This window comes from Triticum urartu, chromosome 5A (assembly GCF_056163025.1).
Source record: "Triticum urartu cultivar PI428250 chromosome 5A, HENAU_Tu73, whole genome shotgun sequence".
Lineage (NCBI taxonomy): Eukaryota > Viridiplantae > Streptophyta > Magnoliopsida > Poales > Poaceae > Triticum > Triticum urartu.
In genome coordinates, this window is record NC_141877.1 from 510,469,844 (window position 1) to 510,477,529 (window position 7,686).

A 7,686-nucleotide genomic window follows, 5' to 3' on the forward strand; every position below is an offset into this window, starting at 1 on the left:
GAAGGGGTTAAAGCGGACACAGGGACGCAAGAGAGTTTATTCTAGTTTGGCCCCTTCGATGAAGGTAAAAGCCTACGTCTAGTTGTGATGGAATTGATGGGGTTTCGATGACCAGGGAGCAAACAAGCTTCGCCTATGTCTCGAGTTGTTGTCTGTTGTCCTTGAACCGCCGCCGGGTCGTCCCCTTATATACACGGGTGACGCCCGTTGGTTCACAGAGTCCCAATACCGGCTCATAGATGTGTCCAGTTTGGTCTCTACTTATTCCTAACTTACAATACAAGTTAAATACCAACGCCGGTTTACGGCTACAGGCCTTGAACCGACTATGGGCCTTGAACCCTCATGTAGGATCGAAGTATGTCTAGAGGGGGGTGATTAGACTACTTGACCAAATAAAATCTTAACCTTTTCCCAATTTTAGTTCTTGGCAGATTTTAGCTATTTTAGGACAAGTCAAGCAATCATCACATAATTCAAGCAAGCATGCAAAGAGTATATTGGCAGCGGAAAGTAAAGCATGCAACTTGCAAGAATGTAAAGGGAAGGGTTTGGAGAATTCAAACGCAATATGAGACATGGATGTTTTTCCCGTGGTTCGGATAGGTGGTGCTATCCTACATCCACGTTGATGGAGACTTCAACCCACAAAAGGTAACGGTTGCGAGAGTCCACACAGGGCTCCACCCACAAAGGGTAATGGTTGCGCGAGTCCACACAGGGCTCCACCCACGAAGGGTCCACGAAGAAGCAACCACCCACAAAGGGTCCACGAAGAAGCAACCTTGTCTATCCCACCATGGCCATCGCCCACACAGGACTTGCCTCACTAGCGGTAGATCTTCACGAAGTAGGCGATCTCCTTGCCCTTACAAACTTCTTGGTTCAACTCCACAATCTTGTCGGAGGCTCCCAAGTGACACCTAGCCAATCTAGGAGACACCACTCTCCAAGAAGTAACAAATGGTGTGTAGGTAATGAACTCCTTGCTCTTGTGCTTCAAATGATAGTCTCCCCAACACTCAACTCTCTCTCATAGGATTTGGATTTGGTGGAAAGAAGATTTGAGTGGAAAGCAACTTGGGAAGGCTAGAGATCAAGATTCATATGGTAGGAATGGAATATCTTGGTCTCAACACATGAGTAGGTGGTTCTCTCTCAGAACATACGAGTTGGAATGGTGTATGTGTTCTGATGGCTCTCTCTCTCTGAATGAAGAGGAGGTGGAGGGGTATATATAGCCTCCACACAAAATCCAACCGTTACACACAGTTTTCCAATCTCGGTGGGACCGAATCAACAAACTCGGTCGGACCGAAAATGTAAACCTAGTGACCGTTAGAGATTTTCGGTGGGACTAACAAGCAACTCGGTAGGACCGATATGGTTAGGGTTTGGGCATAACGTAATCTCGGTGAGACCGATTACACAAACTCGGTGAGACCGAATTTGGTAATTAGCTAACCAGAGAGTTGGTCAGGCAAACTCGGTGGGACCGATTTGCTCTTTCGGTGAGACCGAAAAGTTACAAAGGGGAAACATTGAATTTACATTGCAATCTCGGTGGGACCGATTCGCTCTTTCGGTGAGACCGAAAAGTTACGAAAGGGAAACAGAGAGTTTGCAATCCCATCTCGGTGAGACCGAGATCCCTATCGGTAGAACCGAATTGCTAGGGTTTGGCAGTGGCTAATGACAAGTGAAACTCGGTGGCGCCGGATAGGAAGAATCGGTAGGACCGAGTTTGGCTTAGGGTTTAGGTCATATGTGGATATGGGAAAGTAGTTGAGGGTTTTTGGAGCATATCACTAAGCACATGAAGCAAGAGGCTCATTAAGCAACACCTCATCCCTCCTTGATAGTATTGGCTTTTCCTAAAGACTCAATGTGATCTTGGATCACTAAAATATAAAATGAAGAGTCTTGAGCTTTTGAGCTTGAGCCAATCCTTTTTCCTTAGCATTTTGAGGGTTCCACTTTCACATCCATGCCATGCCAATCATTGAGCTTTCCTGAAATAATCATCTTGGAATAGCATTAGCTCAATGAGCTATATGTTGTTATGAATTACCAAAACCACCTAGGGATAGTTGCACTTTCACCTCATCTACCTTCTTGGGCTTTAACATACTTAACTACTGACGAAGTTAACCCGGCCCAGATAGGCCGGTTTACGCCCAGTAGTGATATCCCCAACACCGGCCCCCTTCAATAAATGTATAATCTCCCGTTTTCGTTGCCTTTCAAATGTCTCACGTCGCAGACTTTTCTGTGCAGGCCGACGAAACCCCGTGCACCATATTATACACCATCGTCGACTAGAAGGTGGACGTGGGGAAGGCAACGATAATGGAGCCGAAGGAACCATTGTTCCACAGCTGGTCGATCCCCCCGACATCTTGAAGGTCTCCGTGGCCAGTGTCAAACCGGGCCACGGGAATTTGGCTCCTCTGGTACTAGTGGGGGATGACGACGAGACCCCGCGGTGGCTTGGTGATTGTTGCAATGGGTGGGTCCTATTGTGGCCAAAGAGTCTGCTTCGTCTGGAGGCGGCCGGGAGCACACCCACGAGCACACAGTTAGGTATGAACATCCACACCTCACCTACCCAATTAGCATCGGCTGTCGTGCTGGGTGATAGCAGAGGGGGTGAGGAAGAGGCTCCATTAGTCGCTGGTGACGTTGCCATAGATGAGGATGAGGATGATGATGACACTCAACAGTATGTCAATACTGGCGCCTACTTAGGGTTTGAGCGCCATGAGTCGGTGCCTGAATTGCCGCCTCCGGAGTCTGAACGTATTATGGACAACCTTCCAGTAATAAAGAAGTCTAAGAAGAGACTGAGGAAAGGCAAAAAAGCTGCTTCTATGATCCAGCGGCCTAAGCAGCCTCGGGTTCAAGACTGTATAAATATCCTTAGTGCGGCAAAATGGCATATTGTCGGAGAACCAATCCTACCTAAAGCAGCAATATGGGGCCAGATTCGGCGATGTAAGGAGACTTCATGACGATGTGTTGCGGAGAGAGAAAGGCCTCCTTGCCTCGAAAAATCCAGGATACCCACTCTACATGGTTAACGTGCCGCGGAAATTGTCGTACGTCGACACATTCCCCGCGGAGAAGTTCTTCCTTCGATTCGATTACATCTTCGACATGTGTCACTGGAAGAAGCTGGATTTTACGTTTGTCCACCTTTACGCCTTGCACATGAACTACCTCATCGGGGTTGAGCAGATACCTTTTATCTATGTCGCTGACCCGTATTTCATGCGCGAGGGCTTCTTGGCAGTCTGCGCAAAGCACTGTGAATACGCGAGGGATTACCTCATCAATTTCATGCTTGCCAATAAGGACAAGGAGGCGATTCTCGTGCCTTATCATCCCCTGTAAGTCATCCGCGCGGATATCCTTCCTTCGATTTCAATCATTCATCTGCGCGGTGGAGGCTAATTAATTTGAGGTGTACTTATTTTGCACAGCGGCGGGCGCGCCGTCCTCATCATCCTCTACCCTCGATACTCCCACGCTCTTTACTTGGACTCGTCGAAGAACATTACCAAAAAGGATTACACCCACATCGTCTGTTCTCGACAGTGCTATCTTTTACTATGGCAAACGGGGTGGAGAGGTCAACGACAAGAAGACAAGGGACGGCAGGCCCGCCTTCAGCCATAAGACTGACTTCTGCTGCATCCAGAAACCGAGTGATTCTCTTAATGATGGATTCTATGTCCTACACCACATGCTGGAGTACAGACAGGATCACCAGAACCTTTGCATGTCACCCAAATCCGGCGATGCCCATATTCTGCAATGGGCAAAGGACTTAGGATATATCGAGGATCATCGACTTCGAGCTGAGTTCTATCACATCCAGCGCGAACTTGCCAAAATCATCGTGAAGGAGGTCGTGAAAAAAACAGGGATGTTCTATGAAGAAGGGCAAATGTCGCGGGAAGACGTCCGAACACGCGTAGCCTCTCAGCGTCTCTACATGAAGCCTTTCACTAAGCTCGGGGACTATCTCCCCGACATGGATGGATGGACGACATGTTGGAGTGATTGTCGATATATGACAATGTGTCCATTTAGTCCATACTTTCTGTATGACAAAACTTTGAGTTATGCACGGCGAAACTTTATTTCTGATGTAATTAAACCGTCCTCCTCGACTAGCGAAGATCACTCTAGTTAGGGCATTCTGGGTACGATGAAATTTGTTATTTATGCTTATGATATGTTGCTTCTATTTTGCCAAGTCTGTCTCTTTCTATTTCTCAACTATATATGTTGCATATCATCGACTCATGTGACGATGCAGGTGCATAGATCGTCGATGGCAAAGAAGTGCTACGCCAGGAGTATACGATGAGTGGCCGGAGTGTCAGGCCCAGGTGTACCGGTTTCCGGTTTCCGAGCGACAACCAGTAGTTAGTTTAGGTTCACGCTAATGCGAGAGAGGGATACGAACTCATGTACTGCATAGTTCCGCTCTCACTCATAGTGATAGCTCTTCTCGCGTATATCATTGTTTAGATGGACGACGATGTAGTTGCAAGTAATCGAGACTTGTATCGCTATTTTCGAGATGATGACGAGAGACAACTTTGTGTTGGATGATGACATGATTTGATGAGACTATTTGTATGTACATGCTATGATTACATTTGTATGTGTATGATATGCTAAAGATTATTGTATAAAGCCTATTCAAATACAAAAATAATATCCAGAAAAAAAACAGAAACTAATAAAACTAGCAGTAGCGAGGGGAACAAAGTTAGCAGTAGCGCTCCCTTACCAGTAGCGCTTCCTGGTAAAAAGCACTACAGATATTAGCAGCAGCGCTCTGTACTAAAGTGCGCTACTGCTAGCCATGTATAGCAGTAGCGTGGGACGACAGGCGCTACTGCTACACGTTAGCTGTAGCGCATTATCAGTAGCACATCGTCCCGCGCTACTGATAGGCAAAATACCCACGCTACTGCTAGGGTTTTCCCTAGTAGTGAGAGGTGCCCTTGTGCTTGGTGAGCTTGTGTGGTTGAGGATGATCTGGATGATCTGGATCCGTCCTTCCTACTGTGGTGGCTAGTTCTATTTATAGTGGCCTTGGTCCTCTTACCAAATATTGAGCGGGAAGGGATCCCACAACGGCCAGATTCGAAGGGAGACAACTAGTACAAGTTATCCTGACTAAAGGTGGTCTTCTCCTGCCAAAGGCTCTGGTGGTGACGCCATCTTAGGCTCCACGGTGACCTCCGTCCTACCGTCCTGCTGGTCTTGGTCTTGTTGCACCGATATGGAAACCTTTGCCTGATGCCTCGGGACTCCTCGCCTGCGCTGGCCTCTTTAGCACCAAAGAGGAAACGAGGACGCTGCTCGCGCTGGCGCCCGCCTGGCGCCTGCCTGGCTCCAGTCGTCATGGCTTGCGTCACAGAAACCTCGTGAGATGTCCGTTTCCTAGATCTCTCCACCCCTTCGCGAGCCGGCCTGGTGAGGCCGTCCCTGAGGAGGTCTTGCGTCGTCTGCCTCGCGAGGCCTGGCCCCTCGCGAGGGTCTTGAGTGCTTGCTGGTGAAGATGGGCCGTACAGGGCCGCTAGTGGAGCCATGTTGTGGGCCGCCGGCAGGCAAGTATGGGGACCCCCGTTCCCAGGACTCCAACAATAGCCCCCAGGCCCAAGGCGCACTCGGACTTGGCTTCGAGGCGAAGCCAAAGGGCAAGTGTGGAGCGCCACGGGCCCCAACAGCCTATGGCCCTGCTTGACTCGTGGCGATTGATTGGACGTGGGCGTCTCCGCTTCCCCATGCTGCCTCAGCAACTGCCCGACCTGATGAGTCCTTGCTGCATGCAGAAAAAGATCATTATTACCTTAGATCATGGAGGCCGGCGGTTGGCCTCCCCTTGGCTATAAATGGAAAGAGGGGGGAGGAGCCCCTGTCACCCATCTCTTCCTTCGCTTCTCTCGCTCCTTCTTCTTCCTCACTTCACTGCCGACAGCGACACCCATGCCGCCTGCGAAGAGGCTCTCGACCGCAGAGAAGGGGAAGGCTCGCCAGGAGGGGCCTGGCTCACCGCCACCCAAGAGGGGGCGCGGCCGTCCCCGCAAGCACACCACGACCCCCGCCGCGGCCCCTCATGGCCACGGTGGCACCTCTTCGCGCGGTGGGAGTCGCCCAGGTCATGGAAGCCCCGTCGATGAAGGGAGGCGCGCCATGGTCGCGCGGCCTCCCAGGTCTGGACCCAAGCCTGAAACTGAGTGCTTCTACTGCAAAGGGACTGTTCACTGGAAGTGGAACTGCCCCAAGTATTTGGCAGATAAGAAGGATGGCAAAGTGAACAAAGGTATATTTGATATACATGTTATTGATGTGTACCTTACTAATGCTCGTAGTAGCGCCTGGGTTTTGATACTAGTTCTGTTTCTCATATTTGCAACTCAAAACAGGGGCTACGGATTAAATGAAGATTGGCTAAGGACGAGGTGACGATGCGTGTCGGGAATGGTTCCAAGGTCGATGTGATCGCCGTCGGCATGATACCTCTACATCTACCTTCGGGATTAGTTTTAGACCTAAATAATTGTTATTTGGTGCCAACATTGAGCATGAACATTATATCTAGATCTTGTTTAATGCGACATGGTTATTCATTTAAATAAGAGAATAATGGTTGTTCTATTTATATGAGTAATATCTTTTATGGTCATGCACCCTTGAAGAGTGGTCTTTTTTTGGTGAATCTCGATCGTGGTGATACACATATTCATAATATTGATGCGAAAAGATGCAAAGTTGATAATGATAGTGCAACATATTTGTGGCACTACCGTTTAGGTCATATTGGTGTAAAGTGCATGAAGAAACTTCATGCGGATGGACTTTTGGAATCACTTGATTATGAATCATTTGATGCTTGTGAACCATGCCTCGTGGGCAAGATGACTAAAACTCCGTTCTGTGGAACAATGGAGCGACCCACTGACTTATTGGAAATAATACGTACCGATGTATGTGGTCCAATGAGTGTTGACGCTCGCGGCGGGTATCATTATTTTCTGTCCTTCACAGATGATTTGAGCAAATATGGGTATATCTACTTAATGAAACACAAGTCTGAAACATTTGAGAAGTTCAAAGAATTTTAGAGTGAAGTGGAGAATCCTCGTAACAAGAAAATAAATTTTCTACGATCTGATCGCGGAGGCGAATATTTGAGTTACGAGTTTGGCCTTCATTTAAAACAATGTGGAATAGTTTCACAACTCACGCCACCTGGAACACCACAACTTAATGGTGTGTCCAAACGTCGTAACCGTACTTTATTAGATATGGTGCAATCAATGATGTCTCTTACCGACTTACCACTATCATTTCGGGGTTATGCATTAGAGACAGCTGCATTCACTTTAAATAGGGCACCATCTAAATCCGTTGAGACGACACCGTATGAACTATGGTTTGGCAAGAAACCTAATCTATCATTTCTTAAAGTTTGGGGTTGCGATGCTTATGTGAAAAAGCTTCAGCCTAATAAGCTTGAACCCAAATCGGAGAAGTGTGTCTTCATAGGATACCCAAAAGAAACTGTTGGGTACACCTTCTATCACACATCCGAAAGCAAGATCTTTGTTGCTAAGAATGGATCCTTTCTAGAAAAGGAGTTTCTCTCAAAATAAGTGAGTG